This window comes from Hypanus sabinus, chromosome 6 (genome assembly GCF_030144855.1).
Source record: "Hypanus sabinus isolate sHypSab1 chromosome 6, sHypSab1.hap1, whole genome shotgun sequence".
Classification (NCBI taxonomy): Eukaryota; Metazoa; Chordata; class Chondrichthyes; order Myliobatiformes; family Dasyatidae; genus Hypanus; species Hypanus sabinus.
In genome coordinates, this window is record NC_082711.1 from 179,199,613 (window position 1) to 179,223,650 (window position 24,038).

The following is a 24,038-nucleotide window of genomic DNA, read 5'->3' on the forward strand; positions in this document are numbered from 1 at the left end:
TGAGGGTAATATATCAGCATGGACGGAGGATTGGTTAACCAATAGAGAAAATAGGGTAATGTATCAGCATGGACGGAGGGTTGGTTAACCAATAGAGATGGGCGTAATGTATCAGCATGGACGGAGGGTTGGTTAACCAATAGAGATGGGTGTAATATATCAGCATGTACGGAGGTTTGGTTAACCAATAGAGTTGGGAGTAATGTATCAGCATGGACGGAGGGTTGATTACCCAATTGAGATGGGGGCAATGTATCAGCATGGACGTAGGATTGCTTCACTAATAGAGATGCGGGTTACGTAATGGCATGGGCAGAGGTTTGGTTAACCAATAGAGATGGGCGTAATGTATCAGCATGGATGGAGGAATGGTTAACCAATAGAGATGGGGTAATGTATCAGCATGGACGGAGGATTGGTCAACCAATTGAGATGGGAGTTATGTATCAGCATGGACGGTGTAGTTGGTTAACTAATAGAGATGATGGTAATGTATCAGCATGGACGGAGGATTGGTTAACCAATAGAGATGGGGGTAATGTGTCAGCATTGACGGAGTGTTCGTTAACCAATAGAGAAGGGGGTAATGTACCAGCATGGACGGTGGGTTCGTTAACCAATAGAGATGAGGGTAATATATCAGCATGGACGGAGGATTGGTTAACCAATAGAGAAAATAGGGTAATGTATCAGCATGGACGGAGGATTGTTTAACCAATAGAGATGGGCGTAATGTATCAGCATGGACGGAGGATTGGTTAACCAATACAGATGGGTGTAATATATCAGTATGGATGGAGGATTAGTTAACCAATAGAGATAGGGGTAATGTATATGCATGGTTTGAGGATTAGTTAACCAATAGAGATACGGTTATGTATCAGCATGGACGGAGGATTGGTTAACCAATAGAGATGGGAGTAATGTATCAGCATGGACGGAGTGTTGGTTAACCAATAGAAATGGGTGTAATATATCAGCATGTACGGAGGTTTGGTTAACCAATAGAGTTGGGAGTAATGTATCAGCATGGACGGAGGGTTGATTACCCAATTGAGATGGGGGCAATGTATCAGCATGGACGTAGGATTGCTTCACTAATAGAGATGCGGGTTACGTAATGGCATGGGCAGAGGTTTCGTTAACCAATAGAGATGGTGGTAACATATTGGCATGGGCAGAGGTTTGGTTAACCAATAGAGATGGGCGTAATGTATCAGCATGGATGGAGGATTGTTTAACCAATAGAGATGGGGTAATGTATCAGCATGGACGGAGGATTGGTCAACCAATTGAGATGGGAGTTATGTATCAGCATGGACGGAGGTTTGCTTAACCAATAGAGATGGGGGTAATGTATTAGAATGGACGGAGGATTGGTTAACCAATAGAGATGGGGTAAATGTAACAGCTTTGATGTAGGATTCGTTAACCAGTAGAGATGGGGGTTATATATCAGCATGGACGGAGGATTGGTTAAGCAATAGAGATGGCGTTAACATATTGGCATGCGCAGAGGTTTGGTTAACCAGTAGAGATGGGGGTAATGTATGAGCATGGACGGAGGATTGGTTAACCAATAGAGTTGGGGGTAATGTATCAGCATGGACGGAGGGTTCGTTAACCAACAGAGATGGGTGTAATGTATAAGCATGGACGGAGTGTTGGTTAACCAATAGAGATGGGGGTAATATATCAGCATGGACGGTGTAGTTGGTTAACTAATAGAGATGATGGTAATGTATCAGCATGGACGGAGGATTGTTTAACCAATAGAGATGGGGGTAATGTGTCAGCATTGACGGAGTGTTCGTTAACCAATAGAGAAGGGGGTAATGTACCAGCATGGACGGTGGGTTCGTTAACCAATAGAGATGAGGGTAATATATCAGCATGGACGGAGGATTGGTTAACCAATAGAGAAAATAGGGTAATGTATAAGCATGGACGGAGGGTTGGTTAACCAATAGAGATTCGCGTAATGTATCAGCATGGACGGAGGATTGGTTAACCAATAGAGATGGGTGTAATATATCAGCATATACGGAGGTTTGGTTAACCAATAGAGTTGGGAGTAATGTATCAGCATGGACGGAGGGTTGATTACCCAATTGAGATGGGGGCAATGTATCAGCATGGACGTAGGATTGCTTCACTAATAGAGATGCGGGTTACGTGATGGCATGGGCAGAGGTTTCGTTAACCAATAGAGATGGTGGTAACATATTGGCATGGGCAGAGGTTTGGTTAACCAATAGAGATGGGCGTAATGTATCAGCATGGATGGAGGATTGTTTAACCAATAGAGATGGGAGTTATGTATCAGCATTGGCGGAGGTTTGCTGAACCAATAGAGATGGGGGTAATGTATTAGAATGGACGGAGGATTGGTTAACCAATAGAGATGTGGTAAATGTAACAGCTTTGATGGAGGATTCGTTAACCAGTAGAGATGGGGGTTATATATCAGCATGGACGGAGGATTGGTTAACCAATAGAGATGGCGTTAACATATTGGCATGCGCAGAGGTTTGGTTAACCAGTAGAGATGGGGGTAATGTATGAGCATGGACGGAGGATTGGTTAACCAATAGAGTTGTGGGTAATGTATCAGCATGGACGGAGTGTTGGTTAACCAATAGAGATGGGGGTAATATATCAGCATGGACTGTGTAGTTGGTTAACTAATAGAGATGATGGTAATGTATCAGCATGGACGGAGGATTGGTTAACCAATAGAGATGGGGGTAATGTGTCAGCATTGACGGAGTGTTCGTTAACCAATAGAGAAGGGGGTAATGTACCAGCATGGACGGTGGGTTCGTTAACCAAAAGAGATGAGGGTAATATATCATCATGGACGGAGGATTGGTTAACCAATGGAGAAAATAGGGTAATGTATCAGCATGGACGGAGGATTGTTTAACCAATAGAGATGGGCGTAATGTATCAGTATGGATGGAGGATTAGTTAACCAATAGAGATGGGGGTAATGTATATGCATGGTTTGAGGATTAGTTAACCAATAGAGATACGGTTATGTATCAGCATGGATGGAGGATTGTTTAACCAATGGAGATGGGGCTAATGTATCAGCATCGACGCAGGTTTGGTTAACCAATAGAGTTGGGGGTAATGTATTAACAAGGGCGGAGGATCGGTTAACCAATAGTGATGGGGTTAATGTATAAGCAAGGACGGAGGTTTGGTTAACCAATAGAGATGGGGGTAACATATTGGCATGGGCAGAGGTTTGGTTAACCAATGCAGATGGGGGTAATGTATGAGCATGAACGGAGGACTGGTTAACCAATAGAGTTGGGTGTAATGTATCAGCATGGACGGTAGGGTTGGTTAACCAATAGAGGTGATGGTAATGTATCAGCATGGACGGAGGATTGGTTAACCAATTGAAATGGGGGTAATGGATCAGCATGGTTGGAGGATTAGTTAACCAATAGAGATGCGGGTAATGTATCAGCATGGATGGAGGATTGTTCAACCAATAGAGATGTTGGTAACTTATTGGCATGGGCATAGGGTTAGTTAACCAATAGAGATGGGTGTAATGTATCAGTATGTACGGAGGGTTGGTTAAACAATAGAGTTGGGAGTAATGTATCAGCATGGACGGAGGGTTGATTAACCAATAGAGATGGTGGTAATGTATCAGCATGGACGTAGGATTGGATAACCAATAGAGATGAGGGTAATGTATCAGCATGGACGGAGGATTGCTTAAGCAATAGAGATGGGGGTTAAATATTGGCATGCGCAGAGGGTTGGTTAACTAATAGAGATGGGGGTAATGTATCAGCATGGACGGAGGATTGGTTTACCAATAGAGATGGGGGTAACATATTGGCATGGGCAGAGGGTTGGTTAACCAATAGAGATGGGGGTAATGTATCAGCATGGACGGAGGTTTGGTTAACCAATAGAGATGGGGGTAATGTATTAGCATGGACGGAGGTTTGGTTAACCAATAGAGATGGGGGTAATGTATCAGCATTGATGGAGGTTTGGTTAACCAATAGAAATGGGCGTAATGTATCAGCATGGACGGGTGATTGTTTAACCAGTAGAGATGGGTGTAATATATCAGCATGTACGGAGGGTTGGTTAACCAATAGAGTTGGGAGTAATGTATCAGCGTGTACGGAGAGTTGATTACCCAATTGAGATGGTGGTAATGTATCAGCATGGACGTAGGATTGGATAACCAATAGACATGGGGGTAATGTATCAGCATGGACGTAGGATTGCTTCACCAATAGAGATGGGGGTTACATAATGGCATGGGCAGAGGTTTCTTTAACCAATAGAGATGGTTGTAACATATTGGCATGGGCAGAGGTTTGGTTAACCAATAGAGATGGGGGTAATGTATCAGCATGGACGGAGGATTGGTCAACCAATTGAGATGGGAGTAATGTATTAGAATGGACGGAGGATTGGTTAACCAATAGAGATGGGGTAAATGTAACAGCATTGATGGAGGATTGGTTAACCAGTAGAGATGGGGGTTATATTTCAGCATGGACGGAGGATTGGTTAAGCAATAGAAATGGCGGTAACATACTGGCATGCACAGAGGTTTGCTTAACCAGTAGAGATGGGGGTAATGTATGAGCATGGACGGAGGATTGGTTAACCAATAGAGTTGGGGGTAATGTATCAGCATGGACGGAGGGTTCGTTAACCAACAGAGATGGGTGTAATGTATAAGCATGGACGGAGTGTTGGTTAACCAATAGAGATGGGGGTAAAATATCAGCATGGACGGGAGATTGTTTAACCAGTAGAGATGGGTGTAATATATCAGCATGTACGGAGGGTTGGTTAACCAATAGAGTTGGGAGTAATGTATCAGCGTGTACGGAGAGTTGATTAACCAATTGAGATGGTGGTAATGTATCAGCATGGACGTAGTATTGGATAACCAATAGACATAGGGGTAATGTATCAGCATGTACGTAGGATTGCTTCACCAATAGAGATGGGGGTTACATAATGGCATGGGCAGAGGTTTCTTTAACCAATAGAGATGGTTGTAACATATTGGCATGGGCAGAGGTTTGGTTAACCAATAGAGATGGGGGTTATGTATCAGCATGGATGGAGGATTGTTTAACCAATAGAGATGGGGTAATGTATCAGCATGGACGGAGGATTGGTCAACCAATTGAGTTGGGAGTTATGTATCAGCATGTACGGAGGTTTGGTTAGCCAATAGAGATGGGGGTAATGTATTAGAATGGACGGAGGATTGGTTAACCAATAGAGATGGGGTAAATGTAACAGCATTGATGGAGGATTGGTTAACCAGTAGAGATGGGGGTTATATTTCAGCATGGACGGAGGATTGGTTAAGCAATAGAAATGGCGGTAACATACTGGCATGCACAGAGGTTTGGTTAACCAGTAGAGATGGGGGTAATGTATGAGCATGGACGGAGGATTGGTTAACCAATAGAGTTGGGGGTAATGTATCAGCATGGACGGAGGGTTCGTTAACCAACAGAGATGGGTGTAATGTATAAGCATGGACGGAGTGTTGGTTAACCAATAGAGATGGGGGTAATATATCAGCATGGACGGTGGGGTTGGTTAACTAATAGAGATGATGGTAATGTATCAGCATGGACGGAGGATTGGTTAACCAATAGAGATGGGGGTTACGTGATGGCATGGGCAGAGGTTTCGTTAACCAATAGAGATGGTGGTAACATATTGGCATGGGCAGAGGTTTGGTTAACCAATAGAGATGGGCGTAATGTATCAGCATGGATGGAGGATTGTTTAACCAATAGAGATGGGAGTTATGTATCAGCATTGGCGGAGGTTTGCTGAACCAATAGAGATGGGGGTAATGTATTAGAATGGACGGAGGATTGGTTAACCAATAGAGATGTGGTAAATGTAACAGCTTTGATGGAGGATTCGTTAACCAGTAGAGATGGGGGTTATATATCAGCATGGACGGAGGATTGGTTAACCAATAGAGATGGCGTTAACATATTGGCATGCGCAGAGGTTTGGTTAACCAGTAGAGATGGGGGTAATGTATGAGCATGGACGGAGGATTGGTTAACCAATAGAGTTGTGGGTAATGTATCAGCATGGACGGAGTGTTGGTTAACCAATAGAGATGGGGGTAATATATCAGCATGGACTGTGTAGTTGGTTAACTAATAGAGATGATGGTAATGTATCAGCATGGACGGAGGATTGGTTAACCAATAGAGATGGGGGTAATGTGTCAGCATTGACGGAGTGTTCGTTAACCAATAGAGAAGGGGGTAATGTACCAGCATGGACGGAGTGTTGGTTAACCAAAAGAGATGAGGGTAATATATCAGCATGGACGGAGGATTGGTTAACCAATGGAGAAAATAGGGTAATGTATCAGCATGGACGGAGGATTGTTTAACCAATAGAGATGGGCGTAATGTATCAGTATGGATGGAGGATTAGTTAACCAATAGAGATAGGGGTAATGTATATGCATGGTTTGAGGATTAGTTAACCAATAGAGATACGGTTATGTATCAGCATGGATGGAGGATTGTTTAACCAATGGAGATGGGGCTAATGTATCAGCATCGACGCAGGTTTGGTTAACCAATAGAGTTGGGGGTAATGTATTAACAAGGGCGGAGGATCGGTTAACCAATAGTGATGGGGTTAATGTATAAGCAAGGACGGAGGTTTGGTTAACCAATAGAGATGGGGGTAACATATTGGCATGGGCAGAGGTTTGGTTAACCAATGCAGATGGGGGTAATGTATGAGCATGAACGGTGGGTTCGTTAACCAAAAGAGATGAGGGTAATATATCATCATGGACGGAGGATTGGTTAACCAATGGAGAAAATAGGGTAATGTATCAGCATGGACGGAGGATTGTTTAACCAATAGAGATGGGCGTAATGTATCAGTATGGATGGAGGATTAGTTAACCAATAGAGTTGGGTGTAATGTATCAGCATGGACGGTAGGGTTGGTTAACCAATAGAGGTGATGGTAATGTATCAGCATGGACGGAGGATTTGTTAACCAATTGAAATGGGGGTAATGGATCAGCATGGTTGGAGGATTAGTTAACCAATAGAGATGCGGGTAATGTATCAGCATGGATGGAGGATTGTTCAACCAATAGAGATGTTGGTAACTTATTGGCATGGGCATAGGGTTAGTTAACCAATAGAGATGGGTGTAATGTATCAGTATGTACGGAGGGTTGGTTAAACAATAGAGTTGGGAGTAATGTATCAGCATGGACGGAGGGTTGATTAACCAATAGAGATGGTGGTAATGTATCAGCATGGACGTAGGATTGGATAACCAATAGAGATGAGGGTAATGTATCAGCATGGACGGAGGATTGCTTAAGCAATAGAGATGGGGGTTAAATATTGGCATGCGCAGAGGGTTGGTTAACTAATAGAGATGGGGGTAATGTATCAGCATGGACGGAGGATTGGTTTACCAATAGAGATGGGGGTAACATATTGGCATGGGCAGAGGGTTGGTTAACCAATAGAGATGGGGGTAATGTATCAGCATGGACGGAGGTTTGGTTAACCAATAGAGATGGGGGTAATGTATTAGCATGGACGGAGGTTTGGTTAACCAATAGAGATGGGGGTAATGTATCAGCATTGATGGAGGTTTGGTTAACCAATAGAAATGGGCGTAATGTATCAGCATGGACGGGTGATTGTTTAACCAGTAGAGATGGGTGTAATATATCAGCATGTACGGAGGGTTGGTTAACCAATAGAGTTGGGAGTAATGTATCAGCGTGTACGGAGAGTTGATTATCCAATTGAGATGGTGGTAATGTATCAGCATGGACGTAGGATTGGATAACCAATAGACATGGGGGTAATGTATCAGCATGGACGTAGGATTGCTTCACCAATAGAGATGGGGGTTACATAATGGCATGGGCAGAGGTTTCTTTAACCAATAGAGATGGTTGTAACATATTGGCATGGGCAGAAGTTTGGTTAACCAATAGAGATGGGGGTAATGTATCAGCATGGACGGAGGATTGGTCAACCAATTGAGATGGGAGTAATGTATTAGAATGGACGGAGGATTGGTTAACCAATAGAGATGGGGTAAATGTAACAGCATTGATGGAGGATTGGTTAACCAGTAGAGATGGGGGTTATATTTCAGCATGGACGGAGGATTGGTTAAGCAATAGAAATGGCGGTAACATACTGGCATGCACAGAGGTTTGCTTAACCAGTAGAGATGGGGGTAATGTATGAGCATGGACGGAGGATTGGTTAACCAATAGAGTTGGGGGTAATGTATCAGCATGGACGGAGGGTTCGTTAACCAACAGAGATGGGTGTAATGTATAAGCATGGACGGAGTGTTGGTTAACCAATAGAGATGGGGGTAAAATATCAGCATGGACGGTGGGGTTGGTTAACTAATAGAGATGATGGTAATGTATCAGCATGGACGGGTGATTGTTTAACCAGTAGAGATGGGTGTAATATTTCAGCATGTACGGAGGGTTGGTTAACCAATAGAGTTGGGAGTAATGTATCAGCGTGTACGGAGAGTTGATTACCCAATTGAGATGGTGGTAATGTATCAGCATGGACGTAGGATTGGATAACCAATAGACATGGGGGTAATGTATCAGCATGGACGTAGGATTGCTTCACCAATAGAGATGGGGGTTACATAATGGCATGGGCAGAGGTTTCTTTAACCAATAGAGATGGTTGTAACATATTGGCATGGGCAGAGGTTTGGTTAACCAATAGAGATGGGGGTAATGTATCAGCATGGACGGAGGTTTGGTTAACCAATAGAGATGGGGGTAATGTATTAGAATGGACGGAGGATTGGTTAACCAATAGAGATGGGGTAAATGTAACAGCATTGATGGAGGATTGGTTAACCAGTAGAGATGGGGGTTATATTTCAGCATGGACGGAGTATTGGTTAAGCAATAGAAATGGCGCTAACATACTGGCATGCACAGAGGTTTGCTTAACCAGTAGAGATGGGGGTAATGTATGAGCATGGACGGAGGATTGGTTAACCAATAGAGTTGGGGGTAATGTATCAGCATGGACGGAGGGTTCGTTAACCAACAGAGATGGGTGTAATGTATAAGCATGGACGGAGTGTTGGTTAACCAATAGAGATGGGGGTAAAATATCAGCATGGACGGTGGGGTTGGTTAACTAATAGAGATGATGGTAATGTATCAGCATGGACGGAGGATTGGTTAACCAATAGAGATGGGGGTAATGTGTCAGCATTGACGGAGTGTTCGTTAACCAATAGAGAAGGGGGTAATGTACCAGCATGGACGGTGGGTTCGTTAACCAAAAGAGATGAGGGTAATATATCAGCATGGACGGAGGATTGGTTAACCAATGGAGAAAATAGGGTAATGTATCAGCATGGACGGAGGATTGTTTAACCAATAGAGATGGGCGTAATGTATCAGTATGGATGGAGGATTAGTTAACCAATAGAGATAGGGGTAATGTATATGCATGGTTTGAGGATTAGTTAACCAATAGAGATACGGTTATGTATCAGCATGGATGGAGGATTGTTTAACCAATGGAGATGGGGCTAATGTATCAGCATCGACGCAGGTTTGGTTAACCAATAGAGTTGGGGGTAATGTATTAACAAGGGCGGAGGATCGGTTAACCAATAGTGATGGGGTTAATGTATAAGCAAGGACGGAGGTTTGGTTAACCAATAGAGATGGGGGTAACATATTGGCATGGGCAGAGGTTTGGTTAACCAATGCAGATGGGGGTAATGTATGAGCATGAACGGTGGGTTCGTTAACCAAAAGAGATGAGGGTAATATATCATCATGGACGGAGGATTGGTTAACCAATGGAGAAAATAGGGTAATGTATCAGCATGGACGGAGGATTGTTTAACCAATAGAGATGGGCGTAATGTATCAGTATGGATGGAGGATTAGTTAACCAATAGAGTTGGGTGTAATGTATCAGCATGGACGGTAGGGTTGGTTAACCAATAGAGGTGATGGTAATGTATCAGCATGGACGGAGGATTGGTTAACCAATTGAAATGGGGGTAATGGATCAGCATGGTTGGAGGATTAGTTAACCAATAGAGATGCGGGTAATGTATCAGCATGGATGGAGGATTGTTCAACCAATAGAGATGTTGGTAACTTATTGGCATGGGCATAGGGTTAGTTAACCAATAGAGATGGGTGTAATGTATCAGTATGTACGGAGGGTTGGTTAAACAATAGAGTTGGGAGTAATGTATCAGCATGGACGGAGGGTTGATTAACCAATAGAGATGGTGGTAATGTATCAGCATGGACGTAGGATTGGATAACCAATAGAGATGAGGGTAATGTATCAGCATGGACGGAGGATTGCTTAAGCAATAGAGATGGGGGTTGCATATTGGCATGCGCAGAGGGTTGGTTAACCAATAGAGATGGGGGTAATGTATCAGCATGGACGGAGGATTGCTTAACCAATAGAGATGGGGGTTAAATATTGGCATGCGCAGAGGTTTGGTTAACCAATAGAGATGGGTGTAATGTATCAGCATGGACGGAGGATTGGTTTACCAACAGAGATGGGGGTAACATATTGGCATGGGCAGAGGTTTGGTTAACCAATAGAGATGGGGGTAATGTATCAGCATGGACGGAGGTTTGGTTAACCAATAGAGATGGGGGTAATGTATTAGCATGGACGGAGGTTTGGTTAACCAATAGAGATGGGGGTAATGTATCAGCATTGATGGAGGTTTGGTTAACCAATAGAAATGGGCGTAATGTATCAGCATGGACGGGTGATTGTTTAACCAGTAGAGATGGGTGTAATATATCAGCATGTACGGAGGGTTGGTTAACCAATAGAGTTGGGAGTAATGTATCAGCGTGTACGGAGAGTTGATTACCCAATTGAGATGGTGGTAATGTATCAGCATGGACGTAGGATTGGATAACCAATAGACATGGGGGTAATGTATCAGCATGGACGTAGGATTGCTTCACCAATAGAGATGGGGGTTACATAATGGCATGGGCAGAGGTTTCTTTAACCAATAGAGATGGTTGTAACATATTGGCATGGGCAGAAGTTTGGTTAACCAATAGAGATGGGGGTAATGTATCAGCATGGACGGAGGATTGGTCAACCAATTGAGATGGGAGTAATGTATTAGAATGGACGGAGGATTGGTTAACCAATAGAGATGGGGTAAATGTAACAGCATTGATGGAGGATTGGTTAACCAGTAGAGATGGGGGTTATATTTCAGCATGGACGGAGGATTGGTTAAGCAATAGAAATGGCGGTAACATACTGGCATGCACAGAGGTTTGCTTAACCAGTAGAGATGGGGGTAATGTATGAGCATGGACGGAGGATTGGTTAACCAATAGAGTTGGGGGTAATGTATCAGCATGGACGGAGGGTTCGTTAACCAACAGAGATGGGTGTAATGTATAAGCATGGACGGAGTGTTGGTTAACCAATAGAGATGGGGGTAAAATATCAGCATGGACGGTGGGGTTGGTTAACTAATAGAGATGATGGTAATGTATCAGCATGGACGGGTGATTGTTTAACCAGTAGAGATGGGTGTAATATTTCAGCATGTACGGAGGGTTGGTTAACCAATAGAGTTGGGAGTAATGTATCAGCGTGTACGGAGAGTTGATTACCCAATTGAGATGGTGGTAATGTATCAGCATGGACGTAGGATTGGATAACCAATAGACATGGGGGTAATGTATCAGCATGGACGTAGGATTGCTTCACCAATAGAGATGGGGGTTACATAATGGCATGGGCAGAGGTTTCTTTAACCAATAGAGATGGTTGTAACATATTGGCATGGGCAGAGGTTTGGTTAACCAATAGAGATGGGGGTAATGTATCAGCATGGACGGAGGTTTGGTTAACCAATAGAGATGGGGGTAATGTATTAGAATGGACGGAGGATTGGTTAACCAATAGAGATGGGGTAAATGTAACAGCATTGATGGAGGATTGGTTAACCAGTAGAGATGGGGGTTATATTTCAGCATGGACGGAGTATTGGTTAAGCAATAGAAATGGCGCTAACATACTGGCATGCACAGAGGTTTGCTTAACCAGTAGAGATGGGGGTAATGTATGAGCATGGACGGAGGATTGGTTAACCAATAGAGTTGGGGGTAATGTATCAGCATGGACGGAGGGTTCGTTAACCAACAGAGATGGGTGTAATGTATAAGCATGGACGGAGTGTTGGTTAACCAATAGAGATGGGGGTAAAATATCAGCATGGACGGTGGGGTTGGTTAACTAATAGAGATGATGGTAATGTATCAGCATGGACGGAGGATTGGTTAACCAATAGAGATGGGGGTAATGTGTCAGCATTGACGGAGTGTTCGTTAACCAATAGAGAAGGTGGTAATGTACCAGCATGGACGGTGGGTTCGTTAACCAATAGAGATGAGGGTAATATATCAGCATTGACGGAGGATTGGTTAACCAATAGAGAAAATAGGGTAATGTATCAGCATGGACGGAGGGTTGGTTAACCAATAGAGATGGGCGTAATGTATCAGCATGGACGGAGGATTGGTCAACCAATTGAGATGGGTGTAATATATCAGCATGTACGGAGGTTTGGTTAACCAATAGAGTTGGGAGTAATGTATCAGCATGGACGGAGGGTTGATTACCCAATTGAGATGGGGGCAATGTATCAGCATGGACGTAGGATTGCTTCACTAATAGAGAAGGGGGTAATGTACCAGCATGGACGGTGGGTTCGTTAACCAATAGAGATGAGGGTAATATATCAGCATGGACGGAGGTTTGGTTAACCAATAGAGATGGGGGTAATGTATTAGAATGGACGGAGGATTGGTTAACCAATAGAGATGGGGTAAATGTAACAGCATTGATGGAGGATTGGTTAACCAGTAGAGATGGGGGTTATATTTCAGCATGGACGGAGGATTGGTTAAGCAATAGAAATGGCGGTAACATACTGGCATGCACAAAGGTTTGCTTAACCAGTAGAGATGGGGGTAATGTATGAGCATGGACGGAGGATTTGTTAACCAATAGAGTTGGGGGTAATGTATCAGCATGGACGGAGGGTTCGTTAACCAACAGAGATGAGTGTAATGTATAAGCATGGACGGAGTGTTGGTTAACCAATAGAGATGGGGGTAAAATATCAGCATGGACGGTGGGTGTGCTGTCTTTACGACAGTTATTTAGTTTATAATATTTTCGCTTAGTAATTCATTCAATAGTATTTTCTAGTTAGAATTATAAGTGTTTAAAGTGTATTCATTGCATGTAAAATATATCGGCATGCGATGACGTCACATCCGGTTTCGCCGCGTCTTGTGGGAAAACACCGGTTTGAAATTAGCGCGAGGGTGGGGGCTTTCCACGAGGCTCACCTGAGCACAAGCAGTTTTGCAGGCATGAGAAATCACAGTGAGAGCAACGCTGTAAGTTAATAGATAATCGATATATTGAACTAAGATATTAATGCTGATCCTGTTAGAGGTAACGACGGTAGATAATGTTTATGCTTTCGTTAGTTAAAGAGTCGCGGATAGTTTGCATGGAAGTGTATTTAAAGTAGTCAATGGAGCAGGTAAACTCTCCCTGTATACTGCACCTTAGTGTAATGTAGTTATAGTCACCTTTGCAAGTATTTACACTTGAAATGTGATATTAAGGAAGGAACAAATACTGTATCAATCTTGTATTGTTTTATCAACAGTTTTCACCATATGTTAATGTGAAGAGTGAACAGTAAATGGTTAATCTTACTGCGATCTGGTTCTTATTAACTGGTTTATCTCGACGTTAAATTCGGCGTTCGTTACACGCGAAGGAGAACGTTACAGTGGGGTTGGTTAACTAATAGAGATGATGGTAATGTATCAGCATGGACGGAGGATTGGTTAACCAATAGAGATGGGGGTAATGTGTCAGCATTGACGGAGTGTTCGTTAACCAATAGAGAAGGTGGTAATGTACCAGCATGGACGGTGGGTTCGTTAACCCATAGAGATGAGGGTAATATATCAGCATGGACGGAGGATTGGTTAACCAATAGAGAAAATAGGGTAATGTATCAGCATGGACGGAGGGTTGGTTAACCAATAGAGATGGGCGCAATGTATCAGCATGGACGGAGGATTGGTTAACCAATAGAGATGGGTGTAATATATCAGCATGTACGGAGGTTTGGTTAACCAATAGAGTTGGGAGTAATGTATCAGCATGGACGGAGGGTTGATTACCCAATTGAGATGGGGGCAATGTATCAGCATGGACGTAGGATTGCTTCACTAATAGAGATGCGGGTTACGTAATGGCATGGGCAGAGGTTTGGTTAACCAATAGAGATGGGCGTAATGTATCAGCATGGATGGAGGATTGGTTAACCAATAGAGATGGGGTAATGTATCAGCATGGACGGAGGATTGGTCAACCAATTGAGATGGGAGTTATGTATCAGCATGGACGGTGTAGTTGGTTAACTAATAGAGATGATGGTAATGTATCAGCATGGACGGAGGATTGGTTAACCAATAGAGATGGGGGTAATGTGTCAGCATTGACGGAGTGTTCGTTAACCAATAGAGAAGGGGGTAATGTACCAGCATGGACGGTGGGTTCGTTAACCAATAGAGATGAGGGTAATATATCAGCATGGACGGAGGATTGGTTAACCAATAGAGAAAATAGGGTAATGTATCAGCATGGACGGAGGATTGTTTAACCAATAGAGATGGGCGTAATGTATCAGCATGGACTGAGGATTGGTTAACCAATACAGATGGGTGTAATATATCAGTATGGATGGAGGATTAGTTAACCAGTAGAGATAGGGGTAATGTATATGCATGGTTTGAGGATTAGTTAACCAATAGAGATACGGTTATGTATCAGCATGGACGGAGGATTGGTTAACCAATAGAGATGGGAGTAATGTATCAGCATGGACGGAGGGTTGGTTAACCAATAGAAATGGGTGTAATATATCAGCATGTACGGAGGTTTGGTTAACCAATAGAGTTGGGAGTAATGTATCAGCATGGACGGAGGGTTGATTACCCAATTGAGATGGGGGCAATGTATCAGCATGGACGTAGGATTGCTTCACTAATAGAGATGCGGGTTACGTAATGGCATGGGCAGAGGTTTCGTTAACCAATAGAGATGGTGGTAACATATTGGCATGGGCAGAGGTTTGGTTAACCAATATAGATGGGCGTAATGTATCAGCATGGATGGAGGATTGTTTAACCAATAGAGATGGGGTAATGTATCAGCATGGACGGAGGATTGGTCAACCAATTGAGATGGGAGTTATGTATCAGCATGGACGGAGGTTTGCTTAACCAATAGAGATGGGGGTAATGTATTAGAATGGACGGAGGATTGGTTAACCAATAGAGATGGGGTAAATGTAACAGCATTGATGGAGGATTGGTTAACCAGTAGAGATGGGGGTTATATTTCAGCATGGACGGAGTATTGGTTAAGCAATAGAAATGGCGCTAACATACTGGCATGCACAGAGGTTTGCTTAACCAGTAGAGATGGGGGTAATGTATGAGCATGGACGGAGGATTGGTTAACCAATAGAGTTGGGGGTAATGTATCAGCATGGACGGAGGGTTCGTTAACCAACAGAGATGGGTGTAATGTATAAGCATGGACGGAGTGTTGGTTAACCAATAGAGATGGGGGTAAAATATCAGCATGGACGGTGGGGTTGGTTAACTAATAGAGATGATGGTAATGTATCAGCATGGACGGAGGATTGGTTAACCAATAGAGATGGGGGTAATGTGTCAGCATTGACGGAGTGTTCGTTAACCAATAGAGAAGGTGGTAATGTACCAGCATGGACGGTGGGTTCGTTAACCAATAGAGATGAGGGTAATATATCAGCATTGACGGAGGATTGGTTAACCAATAGAGAAAATAGGGTAATGTATCAGCATGGACGGAGGGTTGGTTAACCAATAGAGATGGGCGTAATGTATCAGCATGGACGGAGGATTGGTCAACCAATTGAGATGGGTGTAATATATCAGCATGTACGGAGGTTTGGTTAACCAATAGAGTTGGGAGTAATGTATCAGCATGGACGGAGGGTTGATTACCCAATTGAGATGGGGGCAATGTATCAGCATGGACGTAGGATTGCTTCACTAATAGAGAAGGGGGTAATGTACCAGTATGGACGGTGGGTTCGTTAACCAATAGAGATGAGGGTAATATATCAGCATGGACGGAGGTTTGGTTAACCAATAGAGATGGGGGTAATGTATTAGAATGGACGGAGGATTGGTTAACCAATAGAGATGGGGTAAATGTAACAGCATTGATGGAGGATTGGTTAACCAGTAGAGATGGGGGTTATATTTCAGCATGGACGGAGGATTGGTTAAGCAATAGAAATGGCGGTAACATACTGGCATGCACAAAGGTTTGCTTAACCAGTAGAGATGGGGGTAATGTATGAGCATGGACGGAGGATTTGTTAACCAATAGAGTTGGGGGTAATGTATCAGCATGGACGGAGGGTTCGTTAACCAACAGAGATGAGTGTAATGTATAAGCATGGACGGAGTGTTGGTTAACCAATAGAGATGGGGGTAAAATATCAGCATGGACGGTGGGTGTGCTGTCTTTACGACAGTTATTTAGTTTATAATATTTTCGCTTAGTAATTCATTCAATAGTATTTTCTAGTTAGAATTATAAGTGTTTAAAGTGTATTCATTGCATGTAAAATATATCGGCATGCGATGACGTCACATCCGGTTTCGCCGCGTCTTGTGGGAAAACACCGGTTTGAAATTAGCGCGAGGGTGGGGGCTTTCCACGAGGCTCACCTGAGCACAAGCAGTTTTGCAGGCATGAGAAATCACAGTGAGAGCAACGCTGTAAGTTAATAGATAATCGATATATTGAACTAAGATATTAATGCTGATCCTGTTAGAGGTAACGACGGTAGATAATGTTTATGCTTTCGTTAGTTAAAGAGTCGCGGATAGTTTGCATGGAAGTGTATTTAAAGTAGTCAATGGAGCAGGTAAACTCTCCCTGTATACTGCACCTTAGTGTAATGTAGTTATAGTCACCTTTGCAAGTATTTACACTTGAAATGTGATATTAAGGAAGGAACAAATACTGTATCAATCTTGTATTGTTTTATCAACAGTTTTCACCATATGTTAATGTGAAGAGTGAACAGTAAATGGTTAATCTTACTGCGATCTGGTTCTTATTAACTGGTTTATCTCGACGTTAAATTCGGCGTTCGTTACACGCGAAGGAGAACGTTACAGTGGGGTTGGTTAACTAATAGAGATGATGGTAATGTATCAGCATGGACGGAGGATTGGTTAACCAATAGAGATGGGGGTAATGTGTCAGCATTGACGGAGTGTTCGTTAACCAATAGAGAAGGTGGTAATGTACCAGCATGGACGGTGGGTTCGTTAACCCATAGAGATGAGGGTAATATATCAGCATGGACGGAGGATTGGTTAACCAATAGAGAAAATAGGGTAATGTATCAGCATGGACGGAGGGTTGGTTAACCAATAGAGATGGGCGCAATGTATCAGCATGGACGGAGGATTGGTTAACCAATAGAGATGGGTGTAATATATCAGCATGTACGGAGGTTTGGTTAACCAATAGAGTTGGGAGTAATGTATCAGCATGGACGGAGGGTTGATTACCCAATTGAGATGGGGGCAATGTATCAGCATGGACGTAGGATTGCTTCACTAATAGAGATGCGGGTTACGTAATGGCATGGGCAGAGGTTTGGTTAACCAATAGAGATGGGCGTAATGTATCAGCATGGATGGAGGATTGGTTAACCAATAGAGATGGGGTAATGTATCAGCATGGACGGAGGATTGGTTAACCAATTGAGATGGGAGTTATGTATCAGCATGGACGGTGTAGTTGGTTAACTAATAGAGATGATGGTAATGTATCAGCATGGACGGAGGATTGGTTAACCAATAGAGATGGGGGTAATGTGTCAGCATTGACGGAGTGTTCGTTAACCAATAGAGAAGGGGGTAATGTACCAGCATGGACGGTGGGTTCGTTAACCAATAGAGATGAGGGTAATATATCAGCATGGACGGAGGATTGGTTAACCAATAGAGATGGGGGTAATGTGTCAGCATTGACGGAGTGTTCGTTAACCAATAGAGAAGGTGGTAATGTACCAGCATGGACGGTGGGTTCGTTAACCAATAGAGATGAGGGTAATATATCAGCATTGACGGAGGATTGGTTAACCAATAGAGAAAATAGGGTAATGTATCAGCATGGACGGAGGGTTGGTTAACCAATAGAGATGGGCGTAATGTATCAGCATGGACGGAGGATTGGTCAACCAATTGAGATGGGTGTAATATATCAGCATGTACGGAGGTTTGGTTAACCAATAGAGTTGGGAGTAATGTATCAGCATGGACGGAGGGTTGATTACCCAATTGAGATGGGGGCAATGTATCAGCATGGACGTAGGATTGCTTCACTAATAGAGAAGGGGGTAATGTACCAGTATGGACGGTGGGTTCGTTAACCAATAGAGATGAGGGTAATATATCAGCATGGACGGAGGTTTGGTTAACCAATAGAGATGGGGGTAATGTATTAGAATGGACGGAGGATTGGTTAACCAATAGAGATGGGGTAAATGTAACAGCATTGATGGAGGATTGGTTAACCAGTAGAGATGGGGGTTATATTTCAGCATGGACGGAGGATTGGTTAAGCAATAGAAATGGCGGTAACATACTGGCATGCACAAAGGTTTGCTTAACCAGTAGAGATGGGGGTAATGTATGAGCATGGACGGAGGATTTGTTAACCAATAGAGTTGGGGGTAATGTATCAGCATGGACGGAGGGTTCGTTAACCAACAGAGATGAGTGTAATGTATAAGCATGGACGGAGTGTTGGTTAACCAATAGAGATGGGGGTAAAATATCAGCATGGACGGTGGGTGTGCTGTCTTTACGACAGTTATTTAGTTTATAATATTTTCGCTTAGTAATTCATTCAATAGTATTTTCTAGTTAGAATTATAAGTGTTTAAAGTGTATTCATTGCATGTAAAATATATCGGCATGCGATGACGTCACATCCGGTTTCGCCGCGTCTTGTGGGAAAACACCGGTTTGAAATTAGCGCGAGGGTGGGGGCTTTCCACGAGGCTCACCTGAGCACAAGCAGTTTTGCAGGCATGAGAAATCACAGTGAGAGCAACGCTGTAAGTTAATAGATAATCGATATATTGAACTAAGATATTAATGCTGATCCTGTTAGAGGTAACGACGGTAGATAATGTTTATGCTTTCGTTAGTTAAAGAGTCGCGGATAGTTTGCATGGAAGTGTATTTAAAGTAGTCAATGGAGCAGGTAAACTCTCCCTGTATACTGCACCTTAGTGTAATGTAGTTATAGTCACCTTTGCAAGTATTTACACTTGAAATGTGATATTAAGGAAGGAACAAATACTGTATCAATCTTGTATTGTTTTATCAACAGTTTTCACCATATGTTAATGTGAAGAGTGAACAGTAAATGGTTAATCTTACTGCGATCTGGTTCTTATTAACTGGTTTATCTCGACGTTAAATTCGGCGTTCGTTACACGCGAAGGAGAACGTTACAGTGGGGTTGGTTAACTAATAGAGATGATGGTAATGTATCAGCATGGACGGAGGATTGGTTAACCAATAGAGATGGGGGTAATGTGTCAGCATTGACGGAGTGTTCGTTAACCAATAGAGAAGGTGGTAATGTACCAGCATGGACGGTGGGTTCGTTAACCCATAGAGATGAGGGTAATATATCAGCATGGACGGAGGATTGGTTAACCAATAGAGAAAATAGGGTAATGTATCAGCATGGACGGAGGGTTGGTTAACCAATAGAGATGGGCGCAATGTATCAGCATGGACGGAGGATTGGTTAACCAATAGAGATGGGTGTAATATATCAGCATGTACGGAGGTTTGGTTAACCAATAGAGTTGGGAGTAATGTATCAGCATGGACGGAGGGTTGATTACCCAATTGAGATGGGGGCAATGTATCAGCATGGACGTAGGATTGCTTCACTAATAGAGATGCGGGTTACGTAATGGCATGGGCAGAGGTTTGGTTAACCAATAGAGATGGGCGTAATGTATCAGCATGGATGGAGGATTGGTTAACCAATAGAGATGGGGTAATGTATCAGCATGGACGGAGGATTGGTTAACCAATTGAGATGGGAGTTATGTATCAGCATGGACGGTGTAGTTGGTTAACTAATAGAGATGATGGTAATGTATCAGCATGGACGGAGGATTGGTTAACCAATAGAGATGGGGGTAATGTGTCAGCATTGACGGAGTGTTCGTTAACCAATAGAGAAGGGGGTAATGTACCAGCATGGACGGTGGGTTCGTTAACCAATAGAGATGAGGGTAATATATCAGCATGGACGGAGGATTGGTTAACCAATAGAGATGGGGGTAATGTGTCAGCATTGACGGAGTGTTCGTTAACCAATAGAGAAGGTGGTAATGTACCAGCATGGACGGTGGGTTCGTTAACCAATAGAGATGAGGGTAATATATCAGCATTGACGGAGGATTGGTTAACCAATAGAGAAAATAGGGTAATGTATCAGCATGGACGGAGGGTTGGTTAACCAATAGAGATGGGCGTAATGTATCAGCATGGACGGAGGATTGGTCAACCAATTGAGATGGGTGTAATATATCAGCATGTACGGAGGTTTGGTTAACCAATAGAGTTGGGAGTAATGTATCAGCATGGACGGAGGGTTGATTACCCAATTGAGATGGGGGCAATGTATCAGCATGGACGTAGGATTGCTTCACTAATAGAGAAGGGGGTAATGTACCAGTATGGACGGTGGGTTCGTTAACCAATAGAGATGAGGGTAATATATCAGCATGGACGGAGGTTTGGTTAACCAATAGAGATGGGGGTAATGTATTAGAATGGACGGAGGATTGGTTAACCAATAGAGATGGGGTAAATGTAACAGCATTGATGGAGGATTGGTTAACCAGTAGAGATGGGGGTTATATTTCAGCATGGACGGAGGATTGGTTAAGCAATAGAAATGGCGGTAACATACTGGCATGCACAAAGGTTTGCTTAACCAGTAGAGATGGGGGTAATGTATGAGCATGGACGGAGGATTTGTTAACCAATAGAGTTGGGGGTAATGTATCAGCATGGACGGAGGGTTCGTTAACCAACAGAGATGAGTGTAATGTATAAGCATGGACGGAGTGTTGGTTAACCAATAGAGATGGGGGTAAAATATCAGCATGGACGGTGGGTGTGCTGTCTTTACGACAGTTATTTAGTTTATAATATTTTCGCTTAGTAATTCATTCAATAGTATTTTCTAGTTAGAATTATAAGTGTTTAAAGTGTATTCATTGCATGTAAAATATATCGGCATGCGATGACGTCACATCCGGTTTCGCCGCGTCTTGTGGGAAAACACCGGTTTGAAATTAGCGCGAGGGTGGGGGCTTTCCACGAGGCTCACCTGAGCACAAGCAGTTTTGCAGGCATGAGAAATCACAGTGAGAGCAACGCTGTAAGTTAATAGATAATCGATATATTGAACTAAGATATTAATGCTGATCCTGTTAGAGGTAACGACGGTAGATAATGTTTATGCTTTCGTTAGTTAAAGAGTCGCGGATAGTTTGCATGGAAGTGTATTTAAAGTAGTCAATGGAGCAGGTAAACTCTCCCTGTATACTGCACCTTAGTGTAATGTAGTTATAGTCACCTTTGCAAGTATTTACACTTGAAATGTGATATTAAGGAAGGAACAAATACTGTATCAATCTTGTATTGTTTTATCAACAGTTTTCACCATATGTTAATGTGAAGAGTGAACAGTAAATGGTTAATCTTACTGCGATCTGGTTCTTATTAACTGGTTTATCTCGACGTTAAATTCGGCGTTCGTTACACGCGAAGGAGAACGTTACAGTGGGGTTGGTTAACTAATAGAGATGATGGTAATGTATCAGCATGGACGGAGGATTGGTTAACCAATAGAGATGGGGGTAATGTGTCAGCATTGACGGAGTGTTCGTTAACCAATAGAGAAGGTGGTAATGTACCAGCATGGACGGTGGGTTCGTTAACCCATAGAGATGAGGGTAATATATCAGCATGGACGGAGGATTGGTTAACCAATAGAGAAAATAGGGTAATGTATCAGCATGGACGGAGGGTTGGTTAACCAATAGAGATGGGCGCAATGTATCAGCATGGACGGAGGATTGGTTAACCAATAGAGATGGGTGTAATATATCAGCATGTACGGAGGTTTGGTTAACCAATAGAGTTGGGAGTAATGTATCAGCATGGACGGAGGGTTGATTACCCAATTGAGATGGGGGCAATGTATCAGCATGGACGTAGGATTGCTTCACTAATAGAGATGCGGGTTACGTAATGGCATGGGCAGAGGTTTGGTTAACCAATAGAGATGGGCGTAATGTATCAGCATGGATGGAGGATTGGTTAACCAATAGAGATGGGGTAATGTATCAGCATGGACGGAGGATTGGTTAACCAATTGAGATGGGAGTTATGTATCAGCATGGACGGTGTAGTTGGTTAACTAATAGAGATGATGGTAATGTATCAGCATGGACGGAGGATTGGTTAACCAATAGAGATGGGGGTAATGTGTCAGCATTGACGGAGTGTTCGTTAACCAATAGAGAAGGGGGTAATGTACCAGCATGGACGGTGGGTTCGTTAACCAATAGAGATGAGGGTAATATATCAGCATGGACGGAGGATTGGTTAACCAATAGAGAAAATAGGGTAATGTATCAGCATGGACGGAGGATTGTTTAACCAATAGAGATGGGCGTAATGTATCAGCATGGACTGAGGATTGGTTAACCAATACAGATGGGTGTAATATATCAGTATGGATGGAGGATTAGTTAACCAGTAGAGATAGGGGTAATGTATATGCATGGTTTGAGGATTAGTTAACCAATAGAGATACGGTTATGTATCAGCATGGACGGAGGATTGGTTAACCAATAGAGATGGGAGTAATGTATCAGCATGGACGGAGGGTTGGTTAACCAATAGAAATGGGTGTAACATATCAGCATGTACGGAGGTTTGGTTAACAAATAGAGTTGGGAGTAATGTATCAGCATGGACGGAGGGTTGATTACCCAATTGAGATGGGGGCAATGTATCAGCATGGACGTAGGATTGCTTCACTAATAGAGATGCGGGTTACGTAATGGCATGGGCAGAGGTTTCGTTAACCAATAGAGATGGTGGTAACATATTGGCATGGGCAGAGGTTTGGTTAACCAATATAGATGGGCGTAATGTATCAGCATGGATGGAGGATTGTTTAACCAATAGAGATGGGGTAATGTATCAGCATGGACGGAGGATTGGTCAACCAATTGAGATGGGAGTTATGTATCAGCATGGACGGAGGTTTGCTTAACCAATAGAGATGGGGGTAATGTATTAGAATGGACGGAGGATTGGTTAACCAATAGAGATGGGGTAAATGTAACAGCTTTGATGTAGGATTCGTTAACCAGTAGAGATGGGGTTTATATATCAGCATGGACGGAGGATTGGTTAAGCAATAGAGATGGCGTTAACATATTGGCATGCGCAGAGGTTTGGTTAACCAGTAGAGATGGGGGTAATGTATGAGCATGGACGGAGGATTGGTTAACCAATAGAGTTGGGGGTAATGTATCAGCATGGACGGAGGGTTCGTTAACCAACAGAGATGGGTGTAATGTATAAGCATGGACGGAGTGTTGGTTAACCAATAGAGATGGGGGTAATATATCAGCATGGACGGTGTAGTTGGTTAACTAATAGAGATGATGGTAATGTATCAGCATGGACGGAGGAT

General features: G+C 43.0%; 1 long non-coding RNA gene across 1 annotated transcript in view; it reads left to right on the forward strand.

Annotated features, from left to right (window-relative positions):
• The first annotated feature begins 21,479 nt into the window (after positions 1–21,479).
• The window catches only part of LOC132396174 (uncharacterized), a 95,812-nt gene continuing 93,253 nt past the window's right edge, over positions 21,480–24,038 (forward strand). Inside the window, exon 1 of the long non-coding RNA XR_009512884.1 lies at positions 21,480–21,704. This is a non-coding gene — a long non-coding RNA (uncharacterized LOC132396174). The remainder of the gene's footprint in view (positions 21,705–24,038) is intronic.